Source organism: Notamacropus eugenii, chromosome 1, assembly GCF_028372415.1.
Source record: "Notamacropus eugenii isolate mMacEug1 chromosome 1, mMacEug1.pri_v2, whole genome shotgun sequence".
NCBI lineage: Eukaryota > Metazoa > Chordata > Mammalia > Diprotodontia > Macropodidae > Notamacropus > Notamacropus eugenii.
The window spans coordinates 664,724,479-664,742,832 of NC_092872.1; positions in this window are offsets into that span (position 1 = coordinate 664,724,479).

Sequence of the window (18,354 nt, forward strand, 5' to 3'; positions counted from 1 at the left end):
ACCCCCTGGTTTTACTGACAAACAATAAATGACTTTCTCCGTGCCACACAGGTAGTAAATAGCAGAGCCATCATATTTATTATCTCATTTAATTCTCTGAATAATCTAGTGATATCATCAGGGTGGGTGCTGCTACCCCTATTTCATATAAAGGCAAATATATGCAGAGAAAGTAAATGATTTGCCCAAAATTACAATGCAGTGTTAGTGGTGGTTTAAATCTCCCAGGGCAGGGATCTTACTCTAAGTTATACTATAGAAATGTATGCCGTTGGTACTTCTGTGATTTGCAGCCAAATTAGAGTTTCTGACATTCAACATTATTCTTCCACTGACCTTGGAGCTTCAAACACCATAAGACTCTGTCATAGAACTGATAAATCCCTAGGCCTGGCAACATTCTTACTCCCTTACATTGGTTCTACCTAATCAACCAGTCAATGAGCATTTATGAAAGACATACAGCATGATAGGCACTGTGCTTGGCATGCAAAAACAAAAATACAATAATGCCTGCCTTCAAGAAACTTGCTTTCTATTGGGGAATACAACATTGTATACAACCTTTTCTAAATTAAATAAAAGGCAATTTTGTAAAGGAGACATTGGAAGCCAGGGGAATCTGGAAAGGCATTCTAAATGAATAAATATATAATTGTATATATAATGTGTTATAAATATACGCCCCTATCTATAGCTAAATCTACATATCTATTTATTGATTTATTTATATGTTTGTATTCATATCTAAATCTATTATCTATCATCAGCATCTGAGATCAGTTTGGAAAGAAACTAGATTTTAAGGGGCAGAAATGGGAAGTAATGTATTCCAGGCATGGGGGAATCCAAATGGCAATAGTAGATGGAATATCATGTATGAAGAAGAGCAAGAAGGATGGTTTGACTCCTGACCAAGAGAAGGGGAGCGATGTGGAATAAAGTTGGAAAGAGAGTTTGGAGAAAGGATTCGAAGGGCTTTAAATGCTAACCAGAGGGGTTTGTATTTGTTCCTTGAGGGATTATGGATCCAATGGAGTTTATTGAGAGACGTGATCAGACCTGAGTTTTACGAATATTACTCTGGCAGTCTTTTGCCTGACTGTCCTCTCCATCACTTCCCCCCTGCCCCTCCCTGTCTGTCCATCACTTTCTTTTTCTCCATCTTCAATATGTGCCTGAAGGAAGAAAAACTGATCAGTTAGCAGATCCTGCAAAGCCTCAGTGGTCATCAGTCCCTGCTTCCTGACCAAGCCAATTTTTTTCTTGTTAAACAATTCTCTTTTTTTCATCATGAACTTAATAAACATCCACAAATACAAACATTTCAAGATGGAAAGAAAAACAACCAAAAAAGGGATTGTATATTAAATTGTGGACTTCTAGTATGTACAGTTTGGCTTTTCTCACTATTTCTTTTTGTAAATTCAGATTTAATATAGCTGTTCTCAACTGTTCTACTTTTCTCTGTCCTCTTCTGTATTTCTTTCTGCTTAATTTATTTTAAAATTGATTCCTTGAAACTCTTTTCTTTCTTTTTTTGTGCATCATTATTCAATGTCCTAAATTCCTTCCCCAAAGAAAATGAAAGCCCTCCCTTATAATAAAAAATAAAATAAAAACAAACATTGTGTATCTGATTTTGCACCTATCTCTATTGCCTCTATGCCAAGAGACAGGAACCATATTTTATTGCAATTCTCCTATGGTTGTTAGGTCATTGAGTTGGTTGGTCATAGTTCTAGTCTTTCACAATTGTTTTTCTTTGCAATATTGTAGTCATTGTACAGGCTAATTTACTTACTTGGGCCCAAGGGCAAAGGCCTTTCTTTCTTCCAATACTTCCTTTCTTCGTGGCTAGCTCATCTGGGTTCTCCAACCCCCTCTCCTAAAGAGAAAGGCCAAACACTCTCTCACTTGTGACATTTACCTACTCCACCCCCAACTCTGAGAAGAGAAAGCCCTGGACAGTGGAGTCTAGGAGGATTGCTGCTGATCTATGGCCAATAAAGCCCTCTTTGCTCTTGGCTTAATGGAGATCCCATTGAGTGAAAGGAAACTAAATATTTACTTAGCCACCCAGCCAGCCCAGGGGGGAGGCTAAGGGATTAATTCTTGAAGAGACAGAGGATGGGGGAATGGGGTGGGGGAAGGTAGTCGTTGCCCAGGGAAAGATTAGGTCCTCATGTCAGCACCTGCTTGGTTTAGAAGAAACTTAGGAAATAAAGCGTTTTGTCCCTCTTCTGAATTCCCAACAACCACTTAAGAAATTCTACTCTAAAGGTCTTGAAAGTAGAAGGAAACTCAACTTCAACTTTTAGAGGAAAGGCATGTTGCTGGGGACAAAGTTGAGCAATACATTGCGAAAACCACAGCTTCTCTGGGACTTGGTTTCCTGAAGTGTAAATTGAGAAGGTTAAACTAGATGATTCCTTCCAGCTCTAAATCCTTTGTTTTTAAGAAAAGACAAAAATTCTGGCTGAGGAGCTGAAATCTCCTTTGCTGCATCTTGAGGCTTCTTACCTTGGCTGTACCTCCAGAATCATCCTAAGAAATGTCGGCATCTGTCTCCTCAGCTCAACTTGATGGGCGATTGTCCCCTTCATCTGTGAGACTTTCAGCAGGCAAAGAGGGTGAGGTGTTCAGGAATAGTATTACGTTTGACCTGGAGTTGCCAGATGTAGGTTGGGATTTGCATCTTGAATTTCTCCTCATATTTTAAAGCTTAACTTAAAATGTTACCACCCTCTCTAAGAAGTCTTCCTTGATCATCCTAACATACCATAGACTCTTCCTTCAGTCTCCTATAACATTTATTACTGGCACCACACATTTGGCATTTATCATTTTGTTGTCTCATCTGTTGGTCAGTCTCATCTGACTCTTGGTGACTCCATTGTCCATTGCACACCAGGTCCATCTATCCTCTACTTTCTCTTGAAGTCTGTCCAAGCTCATGCTTGTGGTTTCCATGACACTATCCATTTCATCTTCTACTATTCCCTGTTCCTTTTGTCTTTAATCTTTCCTGATCTCAAGTTCTTTTCCAATGAGTCCTGTCTTATGTGGTCAAATTATTTAAGCTTCATTATTTGATCTTCCAGTAAATTTTACAGTTCAGTCATTTCACCCACGTCTGACTCTTTGTGACAACATTTGAAGTTTTCTTGGCAATGATACTGGAGTGATTTGCCATTTACTTCTCTAGACCATTTTACAGAAGAGGAAACTGAGACAAAAAAAGGTTAAGTGATTGCTCAGGGTCACATAACTAGTAAGTATCTGAGGTCAGATTTGAACTCAGGGAAATTAGTCTTCCTGACTCCAGACCCAGCATTCTATTCACTGTGCCACCTAGAATTGTCTGAATTAGTCTATTTAAGTACTGACAAATTTGATCTCCTTACTGTCCAGGGGTCTCTCAAAAGTCTTGAGCACCACAATTTGAAAGTGTCAACTCTGTGGTGCTCAGCTTTCCTTATAGTCCAACTCTCATGGCCATACATTGCTACCGGAAAGATCACACACTCCTTTATTGTTAACTGTTGATGTGGTTCATGTGGCAAAGTTTAGCCTCCTGTATAGTTGTCAGCTTATAAGACAAGGACTGTCCTTTGCTGGCTTATCATCCATATCATGCCACGTAACTTTGGGGATCCCCAATGTTCTTCTCTTGGTCTTCTTTTCTTCTTGCTTTATACTTAATAATCTCATCAACTCCCATGATGATCCACTCTGTGTAGACAATTCACACCTATATATCCAGCTTCAATTACCTAGCGGATGTTTTAAACTGGATTTCTAGAGACATCTCAAAGTCAACATGCTTCAAAACAACAATTTTCTTTCTCCCCATATTCTTTGCTCTTCTAGAGTTCCCTATTTCTAATGAAGGCAATATTATCTTTCCAGTCTCTCAGGTTTGTGACTTTGGCATTACCCTGTACTCCTTCTGCTTCTTCATCCCATATATCCAATTAGTTGGCCACTTGTTTTTACTTCCCCAGAAGTGAGCACATTTAGCTATTTCTTTCCATTCACACAACTCCCACCTTAGTTGAAGCCCTTATCCCTTCTTGCCTAAAGTACTGCAACAGGTCCTTAATTGTTCTCCTTCCTCAAGTCTCACCCCTCTCCTGTTCATCCTGTTGAAATAATTTTCCTTAAGCATAAATCGGACCTTGTGACTCTCCTGCTCAATTAACTCCAGTGGCTTCTAGAAGTACATATGAACTCTTCTGCTTAACTTTTTAAATCCTTCCCAATTTGACCTCAATCTCCCTTTCCCATCTATTGGACATTATTGTCCTTCTCATATTCAGATTCAGCTAAACTGGCCTTCTCTCTATTCCACATGAACAGCATTCAAATTCCTCTCTCTGTGCCTTTGTCCCACATACCTGGAATGCCTCCTTGCCTTTACTTCAGAGTCCTTTCTTTCCTTAAGACACAGACAAAACACCATCTTGTACGTGACATCTTTCCCAATGGGCTAGTGATGGCAATGACCTCTCTCCTAAACTCCCTTGATTTTTACTGCTTTTCATTTTTCACTTCATATTTATTCTGTATATATTTATATGTCAACTGGTCTTACCACTAGAATGTAAGTTCTTTGTAAATAGGAATTGACTTATTCTTTGTTCTCATAATTCCAGTGCTTAACACAGTTTGTGTGCTTAACACATAGTGGGTCCACAATGAATGCTTATTGATTGATTCTATCTCATACAATATCTAACATTATGTTCTTCACTAAGTGAAGGATGCTATGGCTTTAGTCTGTACCTTAGACTTCACTGACTCACAGACCGTTTCTTGGGCACCAACAACTTCCAAGGCCAGCTCAGGAGATCTTTGGCCTCAGGACTTTTTCACTTTGTAGACTCTGCTAGATTTTTCTGATCCTTAAATCCCCTCTTGAGGATCTAAGTCTCTTGGACCTTCCTGACCTTGAAGCAGTCATGGCTCCATGAATTCAGAGATCTGTTACTCCTGAATTATCATCAGTTCTGCTTCATCAACTAGCAATACTTCCAGATACACTTTCCTCCTCTTTATCTCTGTGAATTCCAAATCACAAGTACATATTATAGGCTTTATTTATAAGGAAATCAAAAAGATCATCTTACATTTCTTTGTGATTTGATACTGATTTTGATTTTTGCTTTATCTAATCAATGACAGTAGAGCCCATATTTAATTCCAAAATGATTCCAATATCAGTAAACGGTAGTATCCTAGTCAACCAAAAGAACTATTAACAAAAATTAAAAAGTGGTTTGTTGGAAAATACATTTAGACTAGTATCTCATACCCTATGCTACTGTAAATTCCAAATGGATGAATAATCTAAATACCAAAAGTTATATAAAGTCCCAAAATTGGAAGATTTTTTTTAGGTACAAGTATAAGGGAGATCAGACATATGGGATCAAAGAGATGATACATAACAAAATGGGCAATATTAAATGTATAAAACTTAAATGGTTTTGAAAACATAAAATAATGGAGCCAGAATGAGAAAATATGAACTGAGAAAAACTTTTTTTTGCTTCAAACATCTGACAAACATCTGGCATCTAAAATCTAGAGAGAGCATACATAAACTTTTGTAAGCTTAATGCCCTATATAAATGTTGACTCTTAAAATACGAATCTATAAAGCAAGTAGATTAAAGATATAATCAATAGTTTTCAAACAAGAGAGGCAAACATTCCATGGCTATCTGAAAACTTGTTCAAAATTACTAATAATTATAGAAATGCAAATCAAAGCAATTCTGAGGCATTCCTCAGACATCAAATTGGCAAATAAATATGTGTGGGGGAGTCAGTGTTAGAGAGAACTGTGGCACTAATTCACCACCTCGGTTGATATGAATTGATTCAGCAGTGCTAGGGAAAAAATTGGAATTATTCAAAGAAGGTCATTAAATTGTTTGTACTTTTAATCCAAGGATGTCACAACTTGATTGCTTTCTAACCTAAGAAGGGCAATGACAGAAAGAAAGTTATCTTGTACCAGGATATTTATGGCAGCACTATTTGTCATAGCAAAAGGTTAGAAATACATTATATGTCCAGTGATCATGGAATGGCTAAAAAATGTGATATACGATGTGTGTAATGGAACGTTATTGTACCATTAAGGAATGATGACCATGAAGAATCCAAAGAAACACAGCAGTATTTGTTTGAAGCAATACAGAGCGAAGAAAATAGAACCAAAAGAACAGTTGCTATTATTTGTCCTTCATTTTTGAAGGGACCAATGACACCATCACAGCTGATGTCTTGACTTGTGCATGAATTGGGTTTAAGTGAGACAGAGTTGCACAAAGTCATCAGTCTCACTCTCTCTTCCAGATTCATTGAAGTGTCATGGCAAGACAAAAGTCGGGATCTCTGGCGATGGACCAAAATACATTAGATAATTTTGGCACCTTTGATGTCTGACCAAGTTTTAAGTGCTCCACAGTTGCCGTCATGATTATTGGAACAAATTCTTTTCATCCATCCATTCTGCCAGGAGAAGTCTTCACATGCTTGGAATAGACAGCCCTACCTGAACTCATGGATGAGTCTGTGGACTGCCAGTTACCCTCAAAGAACAGTAATAATAATAGAAAGCAAAGAACTTTTTTTTTCAAAATTTTAAATAAATATTATTTTATCCTCACAACAACTTTAGGAGGTAAGTGCTATTATTATTCTCATTTCACAAATGAGGAAACCTAGGGAAATAGTGATTAAGAACCTTGTCCAAGGTGGAACAGCTACTAAGTATTTGAGGCTGAATTTGAACTCAGGTCTTCCTAACTCCAGCTCTAACACTCTATTCACTGTGCCACCAGCTGCCTAGCAGCCAAGATAACTACAACAGGTACAAATTAAGACAAGAAAGCTCATGTCCAACGAGCTGATTCTAGATTATTAAGGTTAAAGCTCTCCTCTTGCTTTCTTGTTTCCAAAAAAGCAAAAGCTACAAAAAAGAGTACCATGTATTTTAGTGAGATGGTGCTACAGGGGTTGCTCATTGAGAAACAATAGATATGTCAATAAAAGCTAAAGAAAAAGAAAAAACAAAATATGGTCCATTTCTTTTTCTTTATTTTTGGTTTCTTTTCTTTCTTTTTTGTGATATTCTTTATTGTGTACTATACCTAGCACCTTTCAATCTCCTGGTTAAATGGAAAGTCATGGAAGGCAATGGCAGGAGAACTCTAAAATATATACATATTTGCCAAACATATGTTTATTTTCTCTTCTCCACAAAGTCTTTATCAGAATAGTTCATATATAGATGATATCAATAAAAATGTGACAAAGAGAATAGGCAGCCTTTCACTAATGATTTCTGCAACAGGCCATATTTCTTCGGCAGCTGACAAAAAGTTATAGATAATACACGATCCCACTATGTTTATTATTTATTGACGTTTTAAAAATTGATTTGGTAGAGGAAAAATGAAGCCTTAAAGATTCTACTCCAATGTGTTATCACTTATCCATATATTATCATTTTAAGATTCCTTGATATATAGAACTAGAGAGGTAATTTCGCTCAATAATCCTCAGATCACTAATATCAAAAAGAAGGAAATATAAACTCATCAAAGGTTTTGGTCACTGTCATAGGGAATCCCTTGAGTAAAGTCCAAATGGAAGAGGGATACTTTTTAATTAAATGGTGACTTTCTAAAGATGTTCCTATTTTCACATAACATTGTATTGATTACATCAAGCCCCAGAATACAAGACTTCCTTAACAAGATCCAGGGACACTCATTCTACAGAGGGCAAGTTAAATGATGAAGATTGCCTGTTGTCCACACTCTGATATTCAGCTGAATAAACTGTTCATTGAGTTGGGCATGTTGTAGTGAAAATTCCTTTTGGATATGGTTTTGCCTAGAAGGCCACTTCAAACTAAAATTATGTGATTTTGAGAATTAGGCCATTGTGGAAAGATGTTGTCAGTCAAACAAGAATCCCTTCCACTATCTTCTTGACAAAAGGTAATCTGGCTCCTATTTGAAAATATGGCATAATGCACAGGACACTGGATTTGGAGCTAGGAAAGCCAAGGTTCAAATCCTGACTACAACATTGGCTTGTGATATTTGGCAAGTTATATAACTTCTCTGTGCTTCAGTTAACTCAGCTGGAAAATGAGGTTAGACTTGATCACATGTAGAGTCCTTTCCAGCTTTAAATTTATGATCTATGATCTCCTGTGAAAGGGAACCCATCACATCCTGCAATAGATCATTCTCTGGGATTTTTTAATTATTAGGAAGTTTTCCCTTATACTAAGTCAAAGGCTGCCTTTCTCCAATTTGCAACTCTTATTACTAGTTCTATCCTATGAGTTTGAGCTGAACAAGTCAAATCTCTCATATGGCCACCCTTCACATACTTGAAGATAGCTGTCATATCTTTCTTAGATCTTCTAAACTCTACGTGAGACATTCCCAGTATTTTTCAAGTATTCCTAATATCAACAACAACAACAATAACAGTAGTAGTAGTAGTAGTAGTAGTAGTAGTAGTAGTAGTAGTAGTAGTAGTAGTAGTAGTAGTAGTAGTAGTAGTGGTGGTGGTGGTGGTGGTGGTGGTGGTGGTGGTGGTAGTGGTGGTGGTAGTAGTAGCAGCAGCAGTAGATACATTTTTATAGCATTTTAAAGTTTGCAAAGTGCTATGCATATACCATGGCATCCAATTTTAGAGTTGTTCTCAGCTTATTAATCAGTTAACAAGCATTTATTAAACACCTACTGTATGCCAGACTAAGCATTGGTATATGTTAGGGTATTCCCTTCCACATGCACACAGTTATTTCTTGATTGTAGGCATCAATAAAGGAAAGAAATAGTATGTATTCCCAAATAAGAACATAATGTGAAACCACGGATTTCTCCCGGGGTGCTGATGTGGGACCTCTCTATTCTTCCTCTATTCTCTTCCACTTGATGATCTTATCAGTTCCCATGGTTCCAATGATCATCTTTGTGCAGATCACTCTTAGATCTAATTATCTACCCCTAACCTCTCTCCCAACCTCCAGTTTTGCATCTCCAAATGCCTATTAGACAGCTTGACCTGGATATCTTGTAGATATCTTAAACTCAATATGTTCAAAACTTCCTATCTCTCAACTCTCCCCTTTCCTAAATTTCCTATTACTGTTGAAGGTACCACCATGCTCACAACCTAAGTGTCATTCTTGGCTCCTCACTCCTCTCACTCTTATTATCATGATCAAGTCTCATTAATTATCACTACATAACATCTTTTTGTAACACCTCCTTTCTCCTCTGACACTGCCACCAATCTGGTGTAGACTCTTATCCTCTTCTTTTCTCACTCCTTGACTGTTGCAGTAACCTGTTAGCTGATCTCCCTGCCTCAAGTCTCTCATTGCAATCCAAACTTCAGCCAGTGTCAAATGGATCTTCCCAAAATGCAGGCCTGGCCATATCTCCTCACACTTTAATAGGCTTCAGTTGCTCCCTGTGACCTACAGAATCACATTTACAATAGTCTTCCTTCCTAACCTGGTGGAAAGCTCTCTTACCCTCTCCCACATATTTTGAAATCCAGCTTCCTAGCTAATCCTTGAACATGACATTCCGTCTCCTATACCTGGAATTTCTCCCTCCTTATAGCTACCTCCTGGTTTCCTTCAAGTCTCACCTAGTCCCATTTCTGTAAGAATCCTTTCCCAATTCTTCTTAATCTCACTGCCATCCCTCTGACACTTCTCCCAATTTATTTTGTCTACTACTCCTGCATAGTTACTTGCACATTATCTCCCTCGTTGGACTGAGAGCTTCTTGAGAGTTTATTGCCTTTCATTAGATTCCCAGTGCTTACTATAGTGCCTGGCACATAGTAGATACTTAATAGTTGACTGACTTTCTATGTGCCCCTGAAATTATATATTTATGTATGTGTGTATGTGTGCATATATATATATATGTATGTATGTAGAGAGAGAGAGAGAGAGGGACAGGAGAGATGCACAGGAGAGAGAGAGAGAGAGAGAGAGAGAGAGAGAGAGAGAGAGAGAGAGAGAGAGAGAGAGAGAGAGAGAAAGAGAGAGAGACAGGAGAGATGCACAGGAGAGAGAGAGAGAGAGAGACAGAGAGAGAGAGAGGGACAGGGAGATGCACAGGAGAGAGAGAGAGAGAGAGAGAGAGAGAGAGAGAGAGAGAGAATTAACAATTATTGAGCAATTTTTTTTTATATACAGCACACTGGTTTTCCTGGTCATGTGATTATAGATCATAAAGCTAAAATAGACCTTAGCGATCACCTAGTCCAACCTCCTCATGTTGTGTATGAGAAACTTGAGGCTCAGAGGCCACTTGGGCTTGTGTGCCCAAGTTCACACAGCTAATAAGTAGCAGAGCTTGGATTTGAACCTAAGTTGTCTAATTCCAGATCAAGTATTCTTTTGGCCACACCATTATGTGTTTTTTTGCTAATATGAAATGAATCTGTTTTCCCTAAGTAAATCTGGCAAATAGTAAGCTCTATATACATGTTAGCTACAATAATAATAATAATATATTATTAAATATTAAATAATAATAAGTTATTATTTTTATCTGACTGGAAGATAGTATATAGTGATAACCTTTGAGGTCCTGGGTACAGTAGAGAGAAGCTAACCTGGGAAGGAAGTTTCATTACATCATAATAATATTTTACATCTGAATGGCACTTTACAGTTTACAAAGTACTTTCCCATCAAATGACTCATTCCAAATAAAAATAATTTTAAAAGAATTGTTACTTCCTAAGGTCTCTCAGTAGGATTGAAAAACCAGTAGAATGCTGGGTAATAGTTTGATTCTCATAATAACTTTATGAAGTAAACAAGGGAATTAATATTACTCCTATTTTAGAGATGAAGAAACTGAGTCATAAAAGAGGTTATCCAGGATTACACCGTTAGTAAATGGCAGAGCTGGTACCTGAAATCAGGTCTTCTGACTCATGGCCCAGTTCTGTTTCCAGTACACTGCCCTATTGCAGAACATCTAAGAAGCAGAGAATTAATAGAACAATACACTTTTAGAACAGACTTCAGAGATAATAATCAATTCATTGATTGTTTGCCAGAAAATGAAAACATTTTGTTAGGTCCGATGTCTGCCTGTCCCAGTTGATACACCTGACAAACAAAAAATAGTGGAAAGAAGTCTTTGGCAACAGAATATACCCCCGTCACCTAGAATCTGGCTCGGGAATTCTGGACTGAGGCTTTCCAGTTGGGGAATTCATAGCATTTGTACGTGCACTGACTTCCATGCCCCAGCTGCCTCCTCATCCATGCATGCCTGTGCCAGCTGTTTGCCAGGAGAGACCTGCCTCCTGTGAAAATCTAGAACGGAGAGCAATGTGGCTAATAGTTGGGGGACCCAAGTATATCTATGTAGCCCCCTAGAATCATTTACACTTAAAATGAGTTCCCCCATTTTATTCAAATCCTGCCGTTGTTTCAAGTGCTAATATTATGTATTGTCTTTTTTATATTTAATGTGGTTACAGTTGTATGAATAGATCAGTATGATATAAGTGATATTTAGTAACCGATAATTACTACATGTTAGCCATCTGCTATTCCCGAGGGTTTCACCAAACCCTTTCATAAAAGCAAAATGATACTTTGCAGCCAAATTATATAACATTAACGGAATATTTTATATGCGAAATGCTGTATTTCTTTACTTTTCATTCAACTGAAAATGTACACAGTCAGTAACAAGCCATTTCAGCTGCATATTTATCCAAAACATTTCAGAGGCAAAAAATGTCAAGAGAGAAAAATAACAGTTCAGCCACATGAGGGCTAGAAATACACATTAGAAAACGGGTCCTCATTACAATATTAAATGAAGGTCCAATTAAGCCTGCTACACACAGGGTGGGTCTACACCTGGCAGGGGAAGTTAGGGACCAAATGCCTTGCCCTTAGCTTCTGGCACACCTGTACCATATAAACCAACATCTTAAACCATGAAAAATAACAACTGCCCCTGAACTAATATAGATCATTCTAGCTATTTCCCAAACATGGCTTTTTGGAAAGGGCTCCATTGTTCAAGCCTGGACATAGAATCCCTTTGGGGAAGCAGTCTATTGACCTTGATCATCCTCTTCTGCTGTTCTCACAAACCTGGAACTTCAGACAAGGCAAGTTAAATGAAATTGGCAAGGAATGGGAGCCAGGCCTACAAAAGTCTCAGTACCCAACAGTATATTTGCAGTGAATTTAGGTCCAAACAATGGGAAAGAGGCAGGAGCCCAGTAGTTATTTAATAGACATGTATCAAGCTCTTACTTCATGCATAGTCTTTTGTAGTAAGAACCAAGTGTCTAACCTCTGAGAAATTTGGTGCTAACATCATAGAACCTCAGAGTTGGAAGATAATTAGGTGGTGTGGTAGTTGGAAGTCCTGGACTTGGAATCAGGAAGATCTGAGTTCAAATCCTGCCTCACACATTTACTCTCTATGTGTTCCTGGGCAAGTCATTTAACCTCTCTCAGCCTCAGTTTCCTCATTTGTAAAATGTGGGTAACAAGAACGCCTACTTCACAGGGCTATTGTGAGGACCAAAATGAAATAACATGAGCATTTTGCAAACTTTAAAGCACCATATAAATATCACCATCGTCTTCATCATCATCATCATCACCATAATTCACTTATATGAAGCATGAATTCCTGGCGCAACATCTCTGGAAAGAAGCTATCTAACTTCTGCTTGAATTCCTCCAATAATGGTGTCTTCTAATGGCAACCCAATAGATTTTAAGACAATTCCAATTATTTAAAATTAAATATTTATTTAAATAACTATTTAAATTTATTTAAATAGTTATTTACAATTAAAATATTTAAAAATTCTTTCATGTACACTGATACTTCAGAAGTTCTGTGGTTTCGTTAGCATGCATACTCATTTCATTGATGACAACTGTAACCCTTTCATGCCTTGTCTTCTTGCTTGAGTCTGGTCCATTTTCCATTCATATTTCATAGAGCCTCTCTCCAATGGAATAGATGTTTTCCTCTTATTCTTCCCAAATCACAAGAATACCAATGTAATCAAGAAAAACATCTGCTATACTTCCTTGCTGATGAATTTCATCACTCAGGAAGTAAAGTAAAAGGACTTAATTATGATAGACAAAGCTGTTGAACTGGATGTAATGGAAATCTTGGAAAAAGGTGACTTCTGTTCCTTTTAGGTTCATGGAGTGGAAAGGAAGAGTGGTTTCCATCAGATATGTTCTCTCCATACTTGAATTTCTTAAAAATGGTAGGTACAGTCCTACCTTCTGAGATTCTTAAAGGAAAGATTAATCAAAAAACAACCTCCCAGGTTGTTGTGAGGACCAAATGAAGCAGCATTTTTAGCACTTAACTTAGTTCCTGACACATAGGAGACATTTAATAAATATTTATTCCCTTCTCTTCCCCTCCCAACCCCAAAACAGAAAATATTTTTAAAAGACTTTGATTTCTTCCTTTGTGGTTTTCTACAAGAAGTAATTTAGACAGTTTAACATGTTCTTGCTTCTACAACTAATAGCAATAAGATATTATCCTAGAATGTTAATTTCCTCCTCTTTCCAACTCCTTTTTTCTTTTAATTCATTCTCTTTCTCTCCATATGTCATTTTCTTTCCTGTTTCTGTCACTGCATTTGATCCTCCCCATCCAAATCTTACCCAGCCTTGAAGGCCCAGCCCATCTTATCCTATATAAAGCCTTCATCCACTATTTTATCCCACATTTATCTCTTCTTTCACTGGATTTCCATAGCAGAAACATAGTTGAGCTAATACTAACTATAAGAAACATAGATTTTTAGATATAAAAGAAACTTTAGAAATTTGATAATACACCCATTTGTCAGATGAGAAAAATAGTGCCTAGAGAGGTACCATGATTTGGGTAAAGTCACATAGAAATCCAATGGCAAAGCTGAAACTAGAACCCAGATACAGGCTCCTAGATGCCCCGCCCCCCCCTCCCTCCCGCCAGGGGTCTTGCTTTCCATACCATGTAACCTGTTAAAATAGGAAACTTCCAAATGATCACTGACTATACTCCCAGTGAACCCCACCCTATCTCATCTTGTCTTGCCTATCCTTCTTCTCTGAAGTTTGGTGACTCAAGACCTTTCTCCAACTTAATTTATCTTGAAGGATTTATATAAGGATATGTTTTGTGCCTACCTGCACAAGTTACAATTGCTAGTTATGGCTCTACTGGTTTTTGACCTTGCTCTGTTACTCTCTCAGCCAATGTAGGTCTCTGGCTGAAGATGGGGTGCAAACCTGACAGTGGGGCTGTCAGGATTAAGCTGAAGTATTTGAATTTATTACTTTAGATATCATGTTTTGGTACAGCATGTAGGTGGGAAGCCGGCTTTTTTTCCCAATCTTTTTCCAATTACATAAAAAATAATTTCTAATATTCTTTTTAAAAATTTTGAATTCTAAATTCTCTTTCTTCTTCCCTTCTCTTGAGAAAGCAAGTGATTTGATACAGGTTATACACGGGCAGTCATGAAAAACATATTTGCATATTGGTTATGTTGTGAAAGAAAACACTGAACAAAAAAGAAACACAAGAAAAATAATGTTGTTTTTTTTTTTTAGTTTGCTTCTATCTACATTCAGGCTCCATCAGTTCTTTCTCTGAAGGTGAAGAATATTTTTCATCATAAGTCCTTTGGAATTGTCTTAGATCTTTGCATCGCTGAGAATAGGTAAGTCATTCACAGTTGACCGTAGTACAATATTGCTGTTACTACATACAATATTCTCCTGGTTCTACTCACTTCACTTTGCATCATTTCATGCATAGTTTTATAGAGAATAACAAGAAGCATTTGAGTCCTAGACTAAGATGACCCCTTGACCCTTGCCCAGATACCAAGATGGCTTCAGGACCTTGTGGTAATAAGCCTCGTGTGGTAATAAACCAAGTAGCAGGTCACTTGGAAAGGACCCTAAATTTGCAGAAAAATGGAAGAGCAAATCATTTCCATCCAAGCATAAAATGGCACTAGAGTGAAGAAGCCTGGTATCTATTCAATGAGACAGCTGTAGGCAAAAGGATTTATTTATAATATTATTATTTGGTAGAAAGGAACTTACCATGGCTGAATGTAAAAAGTATTTTTTTTGATAAGTTAAAGAGATTAAGAAAAATCAGGCAGATTTTGACAGAGAATGGTGTGTAAACGAGAAGTGTTATCAGTGAGAATCTGGCAGCAGCTCCATTTTGTTATGGTGAAAAATATCAGTATTATTTACTAAGAAGATTAGGGTTGAATTGGAAGAGAGGCTGGTTGTTGTGTGCAGATTGAGATAAGATAAGGATTTTACCTTCTATGTGCGAGCCAAATGCAATACACAGAGGGCTGTTATCTCCAGCACTGGCAAGCAGAGGGATATTAAGATGTACATTGTAATTACTAGTGGCAAGAGCAAATTTCATAGCGACTATTTTAAACCTTAATAAAACGCCGGCCTTTAATTATACAGCTTTGAAATATTTTTCTTAGTTAATTGCAACAGAGAAAATAAAATCAACCCTACATTTGAAACTGACTCTCGAAAGAGGGAAAGCAGACCAGCCCAGTGAACCAGCTCTATTTTCCTGGAGTAGATACATTATTAGCCATTTCAGCCATTCCCTTAGCATTTTCCTCATTCTCTTCAGTCAGTGGGGAGAAAGAACAGGGGTAGCTAAATCTTCCTGGAGAGAATGTGATCCCCAAATAAGTCACATACTCTTTCTTTTTAAAAGTGGAAGCTTGGTTGTGGGCATATGGATGCTTTTTTTAAAAGGTGAGAATAAAGAAGTGGAGCCATGGACACCCCCAATACTAACAGAGCCCCACAGAATGAAGATCCTTCCATTCCCATGGCTCTCCCCACTATGCTAATAGACTGAGAGTACACTACCTACTAGGATAGGTAGCAGGTAGGTGGTGCTAGAGATATTATTCTCTCTTATTCTAGATCTATAGAAACCATTCATCTGAAGTCATCATCTTCCTGCCCTCTAGCTCAATCAATCAGTCAATCACAAGAGCATAGATTTAGAACTAGAAGAGGCCGTAAAGGTCATCTGGTCCAACCCCCTCCTTCTACAGATGAGGAAACTGAGGACTGGGGATGTTAAATGACATACCTGAGATTACATAGGTTGTAAGCATCAGAACTAGGATTTCAATTCAGGTCTTCTGACTCCAAGGCTCCAGAGCCATATTACACTGTCTCACAATAAGCATTTCTAAAGCACATCACTATATATAAGGTTCTGTGCTAAGTACTGCTTATACAAAGACAACAGCAACACTGTCCTGAGCTGCAAAAAACTTATCTCCTAACTTGGGAAATAGCAAGTATACATGTACTCATATACACCCATGTATGTGTGTATGTGTGTATATACATAGATTTATAAGCATATAGAGAAAACACACATCAAGTGAATACAAGGTGGTTTTGGAAGAGACAAGTACTAACAGGAACAAGCATCAGGAAATTCTTTGTGTAGAAAGTGGCATTTCAGTTGAATTTGAAGGAAACCAGAGATTCCAAGGGAGTGGAAGTGAAGAGGGACAATGTTTCAGGCAAAGAGGACAGATAGTACAAAGGAACAGATAGAGATATATGTAAGGAACTAGTTCTTCCTCATCTCTGCCTCCTAGCTTCCTTCAAGTGCTGACTAAAATCTTACTCTCTATAGGAAACTTTTCCCAATATCTTTTAATCCAAATACCCTTCCTTTGTTGATCATTTCCTTTCTATCATGTATAGGACTGATTTGTGTGTAATTTCTGTATATCATATCCCCCATTAGATTATTAACTCCTCCAAGGCAGGGACCGTATTTACCTCTTTTTGATTCCCAAATGCTTAGCACAGTGTTTGGCACGTTTGTTATTGTTTTGTCATTTTTTGGTCACGTCCCACCCTTTGTGACTCCATTTGGCATTTTCTTGGCAAAGAAATTGGAGTAGTTTGCCGTTTCCTTCTCCAATTTGGCACATAAAAGGAGCTTAATAAATGTTTATTGATTGACTGACCAACAAGCATGCTGACATGACTGGACAAAAGAGTAATATATAAGGAGACCAGAAAGAAGGAAAGGGGCCAGGTTGTAAAGGGTTTTAAGTGCCAATGAGTCTATACTTTGATCTCCATTTTAGTTATTTGCACAAAAATTCTCCAAGTTGCTCAGGTTAGAAATTCTGGAAGTCTTTTTGACTCCCCCATGTTCATAATAGTCAGTCCATAAATTCTTTCTAATCTTCTCTAATAATACTTAACATCTTGCATCTTGGGATATTCACATAACCTCAGTCTTGTCATCTATAAACTAGAGATAATAGCATGTCTTGCCTACAGGACTGTTGTGAGGAACAAGTGAAGGAACAGATTTCAAGTGCTTTGTAAGGTATGATAAGCCTCTCTTTAAGATCTGTCTAGTTGGTTTTCACCAGTGAAAACCAAGACCTTCTCTGAGGCCTTGGTCCTCAAACACATGAGGAAGAAGATAGGTCATATATTTGGGAAAAACTTTATTTTTTTAACATTATGTTGCAATACTGGTGGTAATTGGGTAGTGAGGAAGAAATCAACAATAGATTGGCCTACAACTCCCTGCTTTGTGTTGAAGTCAGGAGCCTTGCTCAGGTATCAGCTTTAAGGAAAGCATTTTGGGAATTATGTGTTGTTGCTTTTTTTATTTTCTAGTCTTAAGTCTATCCAGTGACCATGGAATGTACTCTCCTCACTCTCTGCGTATTAGCAAAAAAGGATATTTTTATTGATGAGTGTGGGTCACAGTTAAGGAGGTGATTTTGAGGGTTGGTTATCCATCAATTAGCTCATTTCTTTGAGCTTAGTACTCAGTGAAAGAGTGTGAGATTGAAACAGTTTTTTTTGCATTTAGTCTTGTTTATCAAAATTCTGTCTACTTCATCCCAGCTTACTTCTCTCTCTTACAAGCTTAGATTGTTCAAGTGTTAGCTTCTCTGTTTCTCATTTGGTACGCAGGATACTCTCTGCACAGTATTCTGATATACTTCTTGTGGAAGACTCATTGAGCAATGCTATCCAAAATTGGGCTGGCATTAGTGGGCCTATCCTCTGGATTCCAGAACTTCATTTTTGTCTATAGAGATAGACAAGCACTGAACCCTAGAAGATGAATTAGTTTTTAAATCCTTTCCCGTTCTTGAGACATTAATTTTACTTCCTTTGCTTCCATGGCCATATTAGGTTGCCTGTGTCTTGAATATACCTTT